Source organism: Lissotriton vulgaris, chromosome 6 (genome assembly GCF_964263255.1).
Source record: "Lissotriton vulgaris chromosome 6, aLisVul1.2, whole genome shotgun sequence".
Classification (NCBI taxonomy): domain Eukaryota; kingdom Metazoa; phylum Chordata; class Amphibia; order Caudata; family Salamandridae; genus Lissotriton; species Lissotriton vulgaris.
Genome location: NC_141694.1, coordinates 786,034,093 through 786,050,961, shown reverse-complemented (window position 1 = coordinate 786,050,961; position 16,869 = coordinate 786,034,093). Strand labels below are relative to the sequence as shown.

General features: G+C 44.9%; 1 protein-coding gene across 1 annotated transcript in view; it reads left to right on the top strand.

Moving 5' to 3' along the window:
- Positions 1–16,869, top strand: part of EIF2AK2 (eukaryotic translation initiation factor 2 alpha kinase 2) — a 515,830-nt gene that overhangs the window by 107,964 nt on the left and 390,997 nt on the right. The window lies entirely within an intron of this gene.

The following is a 16,869-nucleotide window of genomic DNA, read 5'->3' as shown; positions in this document are numbered from 1 at the left end:
CATCCCAAATGCAAAAATACCGCTCGAAAAGGGCCAGATTCTCAGAATCTGGCCCTTTGCGAGCGGATTTTGGTTTGATGAATCTGGCTGCAAGTCCTTAGTTTAGGTGTTACATCAACATTAATCATGGTGATGTTAGAAAACATGGCGGGATTCTAATAGTTAAAGGTACAACAAAATGTTCAGACAACAATAGTAGCATAGGGGGAGCAGTCACCAAGTCAGAGACATTGGAAAAAACTATTCACAAAATGGTTGGCCAGATGAGTAGGGCTAGTGTTTCACAAAGTAAGGCTAAGGACACCACGATCCACTATCAGAGTGGAACTCAGGTTGCACATGGGATCTTCTAAATGAAGATTAATATCAGCAAGTAGAGTGAAATGTGTGGAGCTACCAAGTCTGGCACGGAGGTACACCAATTTTTTGTGAAACCAGGTAGACAATACAACAGGGCTCCTGAGAACGTGAATTTCGGTGTAAGCAAGAGTGCAATACAGAAATATCTACAGTCGGGAACAGAGAATTCTTCAGTTTTACACTGTAAGTCATTTTTTAAAATAATGGCAATCCCCCTGCCTGTCCTGTCTATCTTTCCTAACCATAGAATAGTTAGGGGGAGGACCATAATTATATCTGATGCAGAGCCCTAGCGAAGCCATATCTCAGTAAGAAGCAGAGCATCAGGCTGAAAAGCCCATAAAAAGTTGAATAGATGTTGTTGATGTTTAGGAAGAGACCGAAATTTAAAACGGAAGAATCAAAATCCCCTGTCTGACTAGGTCCTGAAGAAGACTCCAAGATAAGGTCAGCCATAGTGGGGGAAAACCTCAAAGCTGTTGGCTTCAGATGAGTGCCAGGCATTACTATCATTGCTGTTAACATAGATAGAACATATATAATTACAGTTGCTACAGGCTAAAGGACTCACCCCAGGCACAATAATCTGACAATCTGTGTGGTGGTCAGGCTATAAAGTCTTTAATTAGTTCGGAGTGTGAGTTAACTTCTCCAGTAGTCGGTGACCAGGGTTAGTGGCCCCTAGCCCTGGTGAGACATGGACGGACACAGATGGGCTAACCTTTGGCACGCCTTTGGTGCACCAGCGGCCCACCTGCTGCACCCGTCTGTAGCACATCCACTCCATGGCCATTTTAAATAGGGGCGTGTCACTTAGAGCTAGACTGGAGGTGGCAGAGAAGTTATGGCACAACAAAAATGGCTGTCTGGAGAGGAAACAGCACTTGAACACATGCTTTACCTGCACCTCAATAAAATAACACACACGCCCCAAGTCCCCCTGAAACACCCTTTGTTCTCACAGCAAGCATGGATTTAAAAAAAACAAAGAAAGCAAAAGTAATTAAATACAGTATTAGCCAACATACAGAGGAACATGGGGAAAATATAAGTTATTAAAAGGCACTGGCAGACATAATAATATAGGGAGAACGAGCAGTAGTAGAGGCAGCTTTAACCCAAAAATTTGCCCCTAGGTAGCCGCTGCGCATCCGCTCCCTGGCCATCTTTTAAATAGGGCTGTTTCACTTGGAGCTAGACCGCAGGTGGCAGAGAAATTATGACACAACAAAAACGGCCATCGGGCGAGGAAACAGCACATGAACACGTGCTTTTCCTGCAGTCTAAAAAGAATAACACACAATCCTCAAGTCCCCCGGAAACACCCTTTGTTCCCACAGCAAGCAAGGATTTAAAAAAACAAAGCAGCAAAATTTAAAACAGAGAAACTAAAAAACAGTATTGGCCGACACACAGGGGAATGCAGGAAAAAGCTATATTTTTAGAAAGCCCTAGCAGACAGTAGAAGAGGCAACTTTAATCAAGAAACGAGCCCCTACCTTACCACTAAAGCAAATGCTTAAATTCATAGTCACTGTGCCCCAAGATATATCTATGAAATCAAAACATTTCCCACTAAGGAAGATAATAAATACAACACTCTACTAGCCACACATGCTACCTGTCCAAAAATGTACTTTGGCACCACACATGAAGCACTGTACATTGCAATACAATAGCAGCACCTCAATCCTTAATGTCAGGAACCGGCTGCTGTTGGCTCTTCACCCCACCTTTTCCCAGTTCCACTGCACCTGCTACACTAATCATAGCTAGACCCATATGCTCAGGCCCACTGGAATTATGCAATTGTGCGGCTGCGGCGATTTCCTTACAATTTTAAATTTGGGAATGTTGGATATTGGGCGATAGTTATTTAAGTCCGACGGGTCCGCTGATGACTTCTTTAAGATAGGGGATACCTGCCCTGCTTTACGGATTTCTGGGATGGTTCCTTGAAGGAGAGAGGTGTTTACAATCTTGGTCCATATAGGCAGTAATAATGGAATTAAGTCTTTCATGTAGTTTGCAGGAAGAGGGTCTGTGAAGTGCCTGGAGGGATTCAGGGGCGTGAGCGTTTTAAATATAGTTTCTTCACTGTAAGTGTTGAAGGAGGACCAGGATGCGTTGTTTTTGAGGTCGCACTTTGCGGAACATATGAGTGGGACTCCAAGAGGGAGCAATGAGGTGTTCACGTGAGTGTCGGTATGGGATATTAGGTCGTTGAGCAGGTCCATCTTTATGTTTTCTGTCTTCATAGTAAAGAAGGAGGCAAATTCATCGCAATTGGGTAGTGTGTCTAGGTTAGCTAGGGGGCGGTGGGGTACACACTTAGATTGAGATTTGATTAGTTTGAATAGCTTTTTGAGACACTTCTTGGCTTGGTCTAATAACTTACTGAAGAAATCTGCTTTTGATCGTCTGATCTTTCTGTAGTAGGCGTTTCCCGTGCTTCTTAGTAGCTTCAGGTGGTCAGAGGATGGTGCCGATCTCCATCCATAGTGAAGAGAAGAGTGTTGTAGAGTGGAGTGATGTGTTGCAGAGTATAATAGAGTGGTGTAGCATTTGTGACCTAAAACCTGCGTTTGAGCTAGTCCCACGAACAAAACTGGTCAGTTTTGGAGAGGATGGTGGTCCCTAGTAACATATCAATATTAATCTGCTTACTCAATGACAGTCATGCCCAGGTGTGGAGTGCTAGTCAGGGTAACTGGCAGAATGCATTACCATGAATAAAGGGGTGCAGCAGGGTTACATGCTTACTCCATTATTTTCCTTTTATTTATATGATCTAGTTGCATAGTTTGTGCTAATGCATCTCCAATACTCTCAAGCAAAGTCTCTTTGTTATTGTTTGCGAAAGATACACTGTGTTGGACAGGCCTCGTGAAGGGCTCGCTCCCTCCCCGCATGATAAAGCCCGGACACCGGCTCTCCCTGTGCCACCAGAAGAACAACCCCGACGACCCACAGAAGCAACCCGCAACCCGTCCCCTACGGGACGCCTGCTCCCGGACATCTCTGTATCACTGGCCTGGGCCACCGTCAGCACCATTGCCCGGCCCAGCCGCCATCTTGGACACTGCACCACGAGGCCGCGTGGCCTCAACTCGACCCCAACCCTGGGCCTGGCCAGGCCCCGACATCCCGGCACCACCATCCGCCCAGGAGGTGAACGGACCACTTGGCAAGTCAATGGGGGAGAGGAGTGTCGATGGCTCTCCCCCGCCAGGTGCCGATCGCCCCCAGCCTCCCCGGGCGCTGGCTCCACCCCCCTGCTGGGTGTCTGGACTCCCTCATCCCGGACCTCCCGACCTCCAAGAGCGAGGGTCCGGACATCAAAGGAGGCCAGACCTATAACTGGGGCAGCTCCAGAGCAGGAGGGCAGTTGTATCCTGGAGTCGAGAGACACCTTGAAGAACTCATCCTTGACGGACTGCTGGCGCTGCCGCAGCCCTGCCTTGTGATTCATCGTCCTGCCTGCTGGCGCTGCCGTGGCTTCCTGCAACCTACATCCTCGTCGGGACCTGCTGGCGCTGCCGCGGCCCTCTGCAACCTACATCCTCGTCGGGACCTGCTGGCGCTGCCGCGGCCCTCTGCAAACCTACATCCTCGTCGGGACCTGCTGGCGCTGCCGCGGCCCTCTGCAATCTACGGCCTCATCGGGACCTGCTGGCACTGCCGCAGCCCTTCCTTGTGTGAACTACCATCCGAGCCACTGGCGCTGCTGCGGCCCCACCTCCCAGAACTTCGAGCTCGAGGATTGTGAGCTATCCACCCTACCACCTGTACCGGATCGGTACTAAGACTGTCCCGCTACCCCTTTCCCTTCCAGAGACTAGAATTGAGAGGACCCTCGTGTCCCGATCTCACTGTACCGTGATACTTTGCTTCAAGAACTGCATATAAAAAGCGTTAACCTTATCCTTGTGTGGTGTCCATCTGTGGGGGGGAAGTTACTTGTCTGTACGATCGCTGGAGACGGCCCTCCCCGGAGGCCTCTCCCCTTGTCCTCGGCCGACCCTCCAGGTCCCCGTCTAACATTAGAACTTTTAATTGAATACTTTTTGATGATATGCATAGAGAGTAGACTGGGGACAAACTCCTCTAAAACAGATTATATAACCATCAATCTGCAAAAATCATATCGGGAGAATATCCATGAGTGGAGTAAATCTTAAAAGGGTAAAAACGGACTTGGAGTGTTTGGGAAAAAGATAATGGTACATTTGTCTTTGACAAAGCATTAATCTGAACCTGCCTCTGTCTTAACATCCTTGGCCCAACATTACACAACTCTTCCAACTAATTTTCAATGATTCAGCATTAATATGTATTTTTCAAAATGTCTATAATCACACACATTCTCTTTGACAACCGTGGTAATACTATAGTCACACACCATATCTGTGGGGACCTCGACATCTCTATAATCACACAATATCTCTGTGGGGACCTGGTCATGTCTATAATCACACACTATTTCTGTGGGGACCTCAACTATATCTGTGGGCACCTGGGCATGTCTCTAATCACACACTATCTCGGTGGGGACCTCAACATCTCTATAATCACACACTATCTAAGTGGGGACCTGGGCATGTCCATAATCACACACTATCTCTGTGGGGACCTCAACATCTCTATAGTCACACACTATCTCTGTGGGGACCTCGGCATCTCTATAATCACACACTATCTCTGTGGGGAGCTGGGCATGTCTATAATCACACACTATCTCTGTGGGGACCTCAACATCTCTATAATCACACACTATCTCTGTGGGGAGCAGGGCATGTCTATAATAACACACTATATCTGTGGGGACCTCAACATCTCTATAGTCACACACTATCTCTGTGGGGACCTCGACATCTCTATAATCACACACTATCTCTGTGGGGACCTGGGCATGTCTATAATCACACACTATCTTTGTGGGGACCTGGGCATCTCTATAATCACACACTATCTCTGTGGGGATTTGGGCATGTCTATAATCACACACATTCTTCTTTGGTAACCGTGGTAATACTATAGTCACACAACATCTCTGTGGGGACTTGAGCATTCCTGTAATTACACGCAAGCACTGTTTTGGCTTGAGCATCATCAGCTTCGCATTATCTGTAAGGGGTTCTGTGAATACTGAATAGTAGTAAAGTTAGGCTTTTGGTCTAAGTTTACATTTGTTAAAACTGAAAAGTAGAAAAGTTTGATTTTTTTGTCTAAGTTTTCCCTTGTGAATAGGGCCCTATTTTAATGAGGACTTAAACACATTCATCTTCATGTACTCTGCGGGGGCTTAAATATTGCTCTAATAACACACTATCTTTGTGGGGGCTTGAAAAAACTATAATAAAACACTATTTGTGGAGACTTAAAATTCACTATAAAAACATACACCATCTCTGTGGGGACTTGAGCATTCCTGTAAATAAACGCAAGCTCTGTTTTGACTTGAAGCATCAGGGGGTGCCATGAGGCGCGGGGTCAAGACTGATTTGCAATTAACTTAGTCTGAACTGGGGCGGCAAAGTGAGCTAAAGAACGATGATGGATTTAACCCAAATCTGTGACTGGGGGGGAGTGTTTGAAAAGATTCAGTGCTCCGTCCATCATCTCCTTGTGTTTGCTTCGACTTAAACATCATCAGCTTCACATTCTCTGTATGGGCCTTTGTGAATCTTGAAAAGTAGTAAATTTAGACTTTTGGTCTAAATTTACCTTTGTGAATACTGAAAAGTAGTAAAGTTAGACTTTTTGCCTAAGTTTACCTTAGTGAATTTGGCCCGATTTTAATGAGGACTTAAACACAATCACTTTCATGCACTATCTCTGTGGGGACTTAAACATCGCTATAATAACACATTAACTTTGTGGGGACTTACACAAGACCGTAATAACACACTATCTTTGTGGGGACTTGAACATCACTATAATAACATACCATCTCTGTGGGGACTTGAACATCTCTATGATAACACACTATCTCTGTGGGGACTTAAACATCGCTATAATAACATACTATCTCTGTGGGGACTTGAGCATTCCTATACTTACACACAACCTCTGTGTGGACTTGAACATCATTAGCTTCATACTCTTATAATGGGATTTATGCTTTGAATGTGCACACTATTTTATGGAGACTTAACCACAATGATCTTCACCCACTATCTCTATAGATGTTAGCAGCTAATTAAGCTCTGGGTTCCACTAGACCATATTACTTAGTTCCATATGTTAATTTCTTTGTGTTAGTTCCCTTACCTCCTAAGATTTTAGACACTAATAAATAGGTTACATACAGCTGTAACTGTCTTTCTTTAAGCATGATATTATATTTTCTGGCACATTAACATAATCTGTCTTTAATGTATACCCGTAGTATTTGTGCAGCAATTTATAAATGAATAGATTATGTTGTTTGTGTATATTGTTGATAAAATAAACATTTAGCCATGTGCCTTCAACTGTATTCAACCACAAATAGTGTTACAGACTAGGTCCCCACAAGGATGGTAGCACGTGTTCAAGTCCCCACAAGGATGGTGCTGTGCGTACGATTAAATAACAATATATTTGCTAATTTGAAGCAGGATCCTGTATCATGAATTTTTTCTTAACATTTTTCTGTTATTAGTGTATTTTAAAAACATTGGGAAAGGCTAGTCCCCACAAGGCAAGGCAATTCAGCTAGGCAGCTTTATAGGCACTAGGCATACATCCACCTGTGGAGTCCCGCAGGGGTCGTCATTGTCCCCCTTATTATTTAATCTTTATCTCCGCCCTCTTCTTCATTCCCTTAAGAAATTTAAAGTCACGGTGTTCAATTATGCGGACGATTTACAGCTATTATTCCAACTGAACATTCCCGATGCTGTGTCCGAATTTCAGAACACCATGAGACACATCCAATGCTGGATGAACGAAAACCATCTAAAACTTAACCCGGGAAAAACGGAACTACTTTTGCCCGGAAATAGTTTTTCCAGCTGGAGTGTCAACTACTGGCCAGCAGACCTGGGCACCCCCCCTGTAAGGTCCACTGCTGTAAAGAGCCTAGGTATCACGCTCCATACGGACCTGTCCTTAAAGACCCAGGTGGGTGCTGTGGTCTCCGCAAGCTTTTTCCAAATGAGAAAAATAAAAAAAATTGCCCACTTACTCACCCAGTCTGCCTTAATCCAGGTTACTATTGCCTTGGTCATGTCCCGTCTGGACTATTCCAACAGCGTCTACCTGGGACTTCCAGTGGGCCTGTCGAAGAGACTTCAACTAGTCCAGAATCAAGCGGCTAGACTCATTTTACAACAGCCAAAATGGTCTTCTATTAAACCTGGACTAGAAAAGCTACATTGGCTTCCGATTTCCCAGCGCATAGCCTTTAAGGCTGGCTGTATCACCTTCAGGGCCACACAAGATAAAGGCCCTGCCTTTATTCGCAGTTTGGTCTCTAAATATACCCCCACTAGAAGCCTGCGCTCTGCTCAAAAATCCCTATTGGAGGTGCCTCGCTTTAAAAGGAAGCGTCAGGGTGGCTGCTGCTTTCGCCATCTAGCAGCCTCACTTTGGAACTCCATCCCCTTACCGATTAGGCAAAGTAAGGATTTACTCACCTTTCGTAAGGGACTAAAAACCTGGTTGTTCTCTCAAGCCTACCATTAGCCATTGTTAGCTTAGTGTTATGTTGGACGGATTCTTCACACTTCCTATAGCGCCATGAAGCCCACGGGCGTACGAGCGCTTTATAAATTGATTTTAACATAACAAGGCAGGTATTCACACATAGTCCCCACAAGGATGGTAACACGTGTATGCGTGTGTGTGTGTGTGTGTGCGTGTGCGCGCGTGTGTATGTGGGCGACGGGGGGAGGTGTGTCTCTGTATGTATGTATGTATGTGTGCGTGCGTGCGTGCATGGGCACTCGTGTGTGTGCGTATGCGTGTGTGTTGGAACTTCCCAGGAGACAGGAGACGGCCACAGCGAGCGCGTTCGCGCGCAGCCCGCTCCTGTCTCCTGGAAAGCTGCGTCGGAAACAATAGGTCTCTGGCGAGGCCGCGCTTTCGCGCGGTTAAAGCCAGAAGCCCTAAAAAGGTTCGTATTCTCTGTAGACAAAGAAGAACAGGAAGCAAACAAAGTCTGAAGCAGTCCAAACATAAGCGAGCATATTTTTTTTGTGTAGTATATCGCGGTATAAATAACTGTACTCTTCAATCTAGACCTCGAAAATGTACTGTTTACATCATTTAAAAGAGTACACTATATCCCAAGCACACAAGCGGGAAATCGGATGTCACCCATCGATTAAATAGTACATGGACCACATTTGTATTGTGCCAATTGTGAATTTGTGTCATAAAATAAATCCTCAAGGTTCATAGTGAATGCGGGGCAATGTTTTATTAAAACAACGCCCATGCACCCCAGTAATCTATCCCCTATAAAAAAGCCATCATACATTAAATAAGTGAAAATATACCCCCTGCCGCCCACCTAATTCAAAGTACATTTTTAAATGAGACGGCCGGAAAACTAAATTAGTACCACACATATCATCTATCATAATCAAATGTCACCTGCCACAATCAAAAAAAGCCTACATAGAATCGTACGACGATTGTCCTCTTACCCGTAGGTACCGAGTCCGTATCCCCAAGCCCGCTGTATCGAACAACCCACCATTACCGTCACGCAGGTAAAAATAGGACAGACTTACCCATAAGTCACCCGGAGAGTCACGTGGGTGTTGTAAGCCGAAGGTAGTACAACGAGATACAAACGAGCGCCATATTTGAATGGATATCGGAAGACATACTGGTAAGTACAGAATAACAATAAAAATATCGAAAGGTACAAACGGCAGGCAAAATACGATATTAAGACCATCACACGGCTCACCTGTAAAGATACATTTTAGGAAAAACCATGCAAAGCGGAGTTTGCATCCCCTGGGAGGGGGCAATCTCTTCAAAACTACGCCTAATCCAACTTAAAGTGCTACATCAGATTTACGACAATAGGGTTACGCTATATAAAATGGGAAGGGCAGATAGTCATCTCTGCCTACGACAGAGTGGGGCAACAGTCACATTTTACCACACGCTGTGGGAATGTCCTTAAATAGTGGCATATTGGGAGGCAGTAATGGCCACAATAACGACAGTAAGCATGGCCCCGGTACCACCAGAACCTAGGAGAGAAGGGGGAAGAATTTTTAGCAATCGGTCCTCAATCCATTCAAAAATACCTCAAAGTGAATAGCATCAAAAGATGCGGCATACCTTTTTTAACCAAAGTTGCGCTGGCCTTTAAAATGTCGTCAATGCCGTGGATGTCACACTGCAACAGAGTAAAATGTGGGTTAGGGAACCAGTATTCCCAATATGGGCGGCGCCCTGCTTTAGTCAAGAGGACAGAAAGCTTGTATTACCTTACTCGTGTTCATCTAGCGATGTGCTGCGTGGCCATCTTAATTTGCTCTGGGTGCCGGGTTTGAATTACATTTCTGCAAAGATGCAAAACGCCGCATAAGTGTGTTTTAAAGTGAAAAGCTATTGTGCCCTGTTTGAAAACGGAAATCTGGACTTACTCATCAGTAGATGCAAGTGGAGCGGAAATGGATGCCGCTATTTATTTGATTTCCAGGCGGTCGTGTGTCCTGTGAAAGACAGAGGGGTATCACTTAACTGGTCCGTCATATTGTGAATCAATACCGCGGCCAGTGCAGCTTGGAAATCTTACCGTATGGTTTTCAAACTCTCAGCGTTGTCAGTTTCATTGCAACCACGGGTTCGTGCAGTCAGCGAAGCCCGTGCATGCGCGGTTGCATTCAATATTCTAGTCCCGGTCACGTGGTGCTAGTCTGCCCAATCAAACCCACATAGGACGTTTCCAGTGTTTGCATTGTATTGTGGGAATTGTAGTAACAACAGTGCCTCGCATCTGTGTCAAACTGTTATGAAAGGATCTTCGTATTTCTAGAACATGCGTAACTTCTATGCCCTATTTACTTCGCTCAAGCAATTTAGTCCTTTGTTTACACTGTCGAATTTCATGATGAGGTACGCCTCTTTTCACAGCAGTGCAGTCTCAACGCATGGCGAATGGTGTTTGGGGTTAATACTGTCCACTTGAAATCGTTTTCACCATGGTTATTGCTCAAAAAGTGTTCAACCATGGGTGCAGATGAAACTAGTTTCTTTATTCTCAAGCGATGTTGTGTAATCCTAACATTGATGGATTGACAAGTTTTTCCAATATATACTCTATTGCATGGACATACCACAGCATAGACCACATTCTTGGTCTTACAATTCGTGAACATATCGTGTTTCCATTTGACCCCGTCATGGTCAAAAACATTTCCTTCTAGTGTCGTTGAACAGGACACACAGTTGCCACATTTGTGGTGCCCACATACAGGTTTTAACTTCCACTGCGCTATCAGGTCGCTCTTCTGCTTCGGGATATAACTATCCGCTCTTACCAGTTGCTGGCCTATGCTTGTGTTTTTGCGCATAGCGAAAATGGGTTTTTGTCAGTAGTGTTCCAGAGTTTCCAATAAATGCCAATTTTTCAAAATGATGCGTTTAAATTGATTTGTGAATCTGGCCCGTTTCTTAGAATGTTTTAATAGTTTTCTGGGATAACCTCTTGTCGCCATTTCCTTGCAAAATTCTGTTGCATGAGACTCATAGTCTGCCACATCTGTACAGTTATGTCTTATTCTCAACAGTTGTCCGTAAGGGAGATTCTCTTTCAAGCACTGTGGGTGGGAACTTCTATAATGAAGAATGGTATTTCTGTCTGTTTCTTTTTTGTATATAGTGGTTGTCAGCGTATCTTTGCTGGCGCCTACTGTGACGTCAAGAAACGGGCCAGATTCACCCCAAGAGAAAATCTCCTCCAGATAAAAGAAAAGGGTGAGTTAGACAAATTGGTTTGTGTAACAACCTTTGGTTCGCACATGAATCAATTTAAACGCATCATTTTGAAAAATTGGCATTTATTGGAAACTCTGGAACACCCCTTACAAAAACCCATTTTCGCTATGCGCAAAAACAAGCCAAACTAGACTGGGAGGAAGAGAGATGGCAGGCCATTAAGACTGCTTTAGATGCTAAGGATAGCAGATCTTTCTGGAATTTGGTCCATACCGGTAAAACCGAAGAAAGGACCACTATTGACCCTAACATTGATGAACATTCCTGGTATTTATATTTTAAAGAACTGTATTCTGGCTCATGCCCTGTCACAAATGATATAAATGCACCCCAATAATATTTTAACTTAGAATTGATACAGGAAATACGTCCATTTAATATGAGTGAGGTATTATTAGCTCTAACAAATTTGCAGCCGAACAAGGCACCCGGTCTGGACAGGATCCCAGGGGATCTGTTAAAAAACAAGCAGACAGTATGGGCACCATATTTATTATTGATCTTTAATGAAATACTTCATCGTCTTCCAGTACCGTCGACATGGGTAGGGGCGGAGATGGTCCCCATTTTTAGGTTTCGCCTGGCGTCCACTGCGCAGCAGTGTTCGCGCAGGTGAAATCTTTTGAGAATCAGTATGGGGCTTTAACCTGCCTCTCTGTTCCATTGGCTAGCTCCATAAATGGAGGCTAGCTATTGGAACAGAGATGCGTCCGTCATTGCCCGAGCAGATTCGTGGGCGTTCCGGCAATTTTTTCGCTCTCCGCCCCTTTGTGAACGTCATTGCGGCGGTGGGCGGTGGTTTATTTATTTTTTTTAAAGGTTTTTTTTGGGTCATTCTTCCAGGTCGACCGCCGCCGGAAGAAGTCCAGGTAAGTGATCCCCTCCCCTCCTGCTGTCCATGTGCCCGTTCCCGCCCCCCGCCGCTGTCCGTGTCTCCGGCCCCACTTGTAAATGCTTGTTCTGTCTCTGTGATGAGTGCTGTCTGCACGGCAGTCAGGCAGCGCGCAGGGCAGCCCCGCCTATGGTGCTATATTGAGGGTCCTTCGGTCTGGACCTGCTTGGTCTGAGAGGAGACAGCAATGGCGGATTACGATACTTACGATGACCGGGCCTACAGCAGCTTTGGAGGCGGTCGAGGGTGAGCTGGACAAGCAAGAATAACACCTGTGGTGCGGGAGGGAAAGTCCAGGCGCAGCTGGACGCGAGCAGGAAGTGGGCCGTCACTGGATGGGCTCCAGGGTGAAATCTGTTCTCACAAGCATGGGCATGGAGCCCCGGAATTTGGATCAGCAGATCTTTCTGACCTCGCCCCCCCCATGACTTAGCTCGGTTCCCTATGTACTTTCGCAGCCGCTATTACCCGTGATTAGTATAGGCTTCCCCCTGACCTCAATGACTCCGCCTCTGTGGTGTCAGCCAGGTGCCCCGGGTTTAACTGGACATTAGTAGATACAGTGCTGAGTTGCTGTCAGAACCTCGATCGTAGCGTGCCATACGAAACAGCTCGTCCCCATCCTAGCCTGAAACTCTGCTACGTACCCCCGTCTGATAGACCCCCTCACATCACCACATTGAACCCCCCCCACTTCATCCACTTGCAGATTATAGCTCTGTTTACTCCTTCTTCCCCTCTGTATGCTCCTCTGCAGCCACATGGAGGCCCGTCCCTTCCCGCCCTCTCTGCCATTCCTACAACCTCCCTCCCTTCTGCCCCTCCCCTCTCTAGAGCGGGATTGGGTGTCTCAGTGATACTTTTAGGAGGAGGGGACACACGGATGCAGAGTTTCCAAACATTCGATAACCACAGCGCGACTTCACGTTGTGATTATTGTAGTGGCATTACCTCCTTTGATTGTGTCATGTTGGTTTCATAGCACAGAGCTCACTTGTGCCCACCTCTAGACGTTGTGGAAAGAACGCAGGAGATCGCTCACAGTGATTCATTTAATTGTTGACGTTCCTTTTACATTGTGCTTGCTCTCCTGAGTGTGTGTGGCTGTGGGTGGGTGTGTGTGGCTCTGGGTGTGTGTGTGTGTGTGTGTGGCTCTGGGGGTGTGTGTGTGTGTGGCTCTGGGTATGTGTGTGTGTGTGGCTCTGGGTGGGTGTGTGTGGCTCTGGGTATGTGTGTGTGTGGCTCTGGGTGGGTGTGTGTGTGTGTGTGTGTGTGGCTCTGGGTGTTTGTGTGTGTGTGTGTGTGTGTGTGTGTGTCTCTGGGTGTGGGTGTGTGGGGCTCTGGGTGTGTGGGGCTCTGGGTGAGTGTGTATGTGTGCGGCTCTGTGTGTGTGTGGCTCTGGGTGTGTGTGTGTGGCTCTGTGTGTGTGTGTGTGTGTGGCTCTGGGTGTGTGTGGCTGGCTCTGTGTGTGTGGCTCTGTGTGTGTGGCTCTGTGTGTGTGTGGCTCTGTGTGTGTGTGTGTGGCTCTGTGTGTGTGTGTGTGTGTGTGGCTCTGGGTGTGTGTGTGTGGTAGTAATTGCTGTTTGCTGAGCTCGTCCGTAGGGTACAATAGGTCTCACATTTGCAAGAGATTAAGCTATTGGCAATGTAAATGACAATGCCATTTATTTATCTGTTTTCAAAACCAACACATAAATACAAATTTTGTCATTTACTATGCCAATAGCTCTAACTCTTCCAAAGGCGAAACCGTTGCATTGTAAATGCTTGTTAAAAAAGGGTCACCGATTGAGCCTGCGAACTACAGGCCAATCAGTCTTATTGATGTTACGCAGAAAATCTATGGAAGGATACTGCTGGGCAGACTACAGGAGTGGATAGAAGACCGAGATATCCTAACTCCATTACAAGCAGGATTTAGATCTAAAATTTCAACTACAGACCAATTGTTTAGGCTCCAGTTAATTTATTGGAAGCATGTAGTTTTGGAGGGGGGGACCCTGTTCCTTACATTTGTGGATTTGAAGTAGGCGTTTGATATGGTGGACCGTGACCAGATGTGGAACATCCTCTTGGACATGGGAGTTCTGCCATATCTTTGTTATCAACTTAAACGCCTCCAAGAGAATACATACGCTAGGGTAAGATACAGGAAGAATGGTATATTAACAGCGCCTTTTGCTGTTGGAAATGGGGTCAGGCAAGGCTGTGTATTATCCCCGACCCTCTTCTCTCTATTTTTAAATGGTCTAATTGATGATCTGCTTACCGTTAAAGATCTGGACGCTCCGAGAACATCGCCATCTAAATTTCCTGCACTAATGTCCGCGGACGACACCCTGCTCCTCTCAAAGTCATCAATGGGGATGCAGAGGGTGTTGAATGAGTTTGCCCAGTTCTGTAAAAAGCGAAAACTGGCAGTTAACATTAATAAAACAAAATATATGGTATTTAATGCCACTACCACTAACTGTCCACATCCCTTGATGGATAATAGACCACTAGAGCAAGTTACATTATTTGACTATCTGGGCTTAACATTAAATGATAAGATGGGATGGGGCCCCCAAATTGGGAAGGCTAATCTGAAATTGACTCAGGCAATAGGGGGATTAATGAAAGTGCATAAGTCTTGTGTGGCAAAGACCATAAGCCTGCTGCTTGGGATTTATAAAGTCCAAGCTAGGTCTGCTGCCCTTTACGGGGCAGAGTTGTGGGGTCATTGTAACCCTAATGCCCTATCACTTACTGAAAATAAGCTTATTAGAAGTATTTTAGCTCTTCCAGTAAGTACGCCCCTTGTGCCGCTACGAATGGACCTGGATATTCTCCCAGTAGAGGGCCTAACTTCGGCAAGACCGCTGTTATACTGGCGGCGGGTGTGGAGCACACCCGAGTTGAGGCACTATAGGGATGAATTGAAAGTGGTTCTGTTACTATTGGGGGCTGTGGGCCGTATACCCTGGCTGTCGTTCGTTAGGGACTCCTTTCGTGCTATGGGTAGGGAGGACTTATGGACTACCCCTGAGGAATCATGTCTAGCTACTTCTAAAAGACAACTAGCTAACGCCGTGAAAGCCCATAAACTTGCTAGTTTAATCCAAGGAGCAGCAACGACTAGTTTAACGTACGGGTTCCATGATTTTAAGTCATTGTACCAATTCGAAAAAGTTTTAGACCAGATCCAACCGCCTCTAGGTAGGAAGTTGTATCTGCAATTCAGATACGGGACAATCCCGCTTTATGCAGTAACTAATAAGTGGGCTGGGGGTTTAAAGTCTCTTTGCCCGGGATGTATGGTGGAGTAGGAAACGGTGACCCAATGTAATGCTATTCTGCCCAGCATACAAGTTGACTAGGGCCAAATGGATCATCCAGCTGTGCAGAAATATGGGCACTAGAAATTATCGAGACTGTCTAAGGATCCTAAAATCTGATACTGCATTAGTATATGTGGTGGCGTGTTCAAAATGTCTTTTTGCTATGTGGCTTAAACGTATGTTTTTGTTAAAAAAAAGCAATTCAGCCACTAGCCGCTGCTTTCTGAGATGCAAACTTTAGCTTATTAACTTGGGATGCATTTTTCACAATGTTTGCTAACTTTTTTAAAGTTTTTATATGATCTTAATCTTAAATTATGTTTTATATCAATTTTTATTTATTAGAACGGATCCCCTTGTTATCTTATTTTGATTTGTCTGTAAATTGTTTGAGTCAATAACATAATGATGCTGCAAAATCCCGTATGCTGTTACCAATCATATCTCACTGTATTACTAAAAATGCTATATGTGCTTTTATGGCTGAAACAGCCGCAATAAAGTTTGTTGAACTGAACTGATAATACATAATTTCGATTTCTTAGCTGAACAATGGTCATCCATGATATATTTATGTTGCTGGTTAATCCCAAGCAATTCTATTTATTTAATTGATCTATTTCTTTTCTGTCTATTGCCCAAGCCGCCTGTTTTAAAAGTTTACCAAAGGACATCACTTTTGTTTTCCCTAGATTAACAATTAGATTATTTACAATATTATATTCATGTAATATGAAAAGTTGGGTTTGCAGTTCAGTGGGAGTTAATGAAAAGATAACTAAATCATCCATGTAGACTAGATGAGTATTGCTTTGCATGCTTAATTGTGGTAGTAGATCTGCTACATAATCAAAACAAAATAGAGGATCTGAAATGTGAAGGGAAAAGAGAAAGGGCACCAAAGTGCAACCCTGCTTTAAGCCATTTGATGTAGACATCGTTTGAGAGATAGGCTTGGTGTTAGTCAGTTTTGATTTTCAGCTTGTTTTGTCATGCAGGGTGATTAGAAAATGTAATAACATACTGTTGGTTTCCCATTTTAATTGTTTGTCCCACAGACAGCCTTGATTGATTTTATCAAACTGTAGTGGAGTCGATGAAACAGAAATGCCGAGTAAACCTTTCCTTTGTTAACTAACACTTTGAGGGTAATGGTATTGTTGTTAGTAGAACAACCTATTCAGAACCTATTGAATTGACTGAGCTGGAGTAAGCTGCATTAGATGGGTCATGAATATAATTAGTTGAATAAATATTTCCCAAATATCCTGCCATTGCAGACAAGAATGGTTTGGATGGATTAGTGCACGTTTCCATGAAGATAAGATGTCCACTTGTGTAAATAGT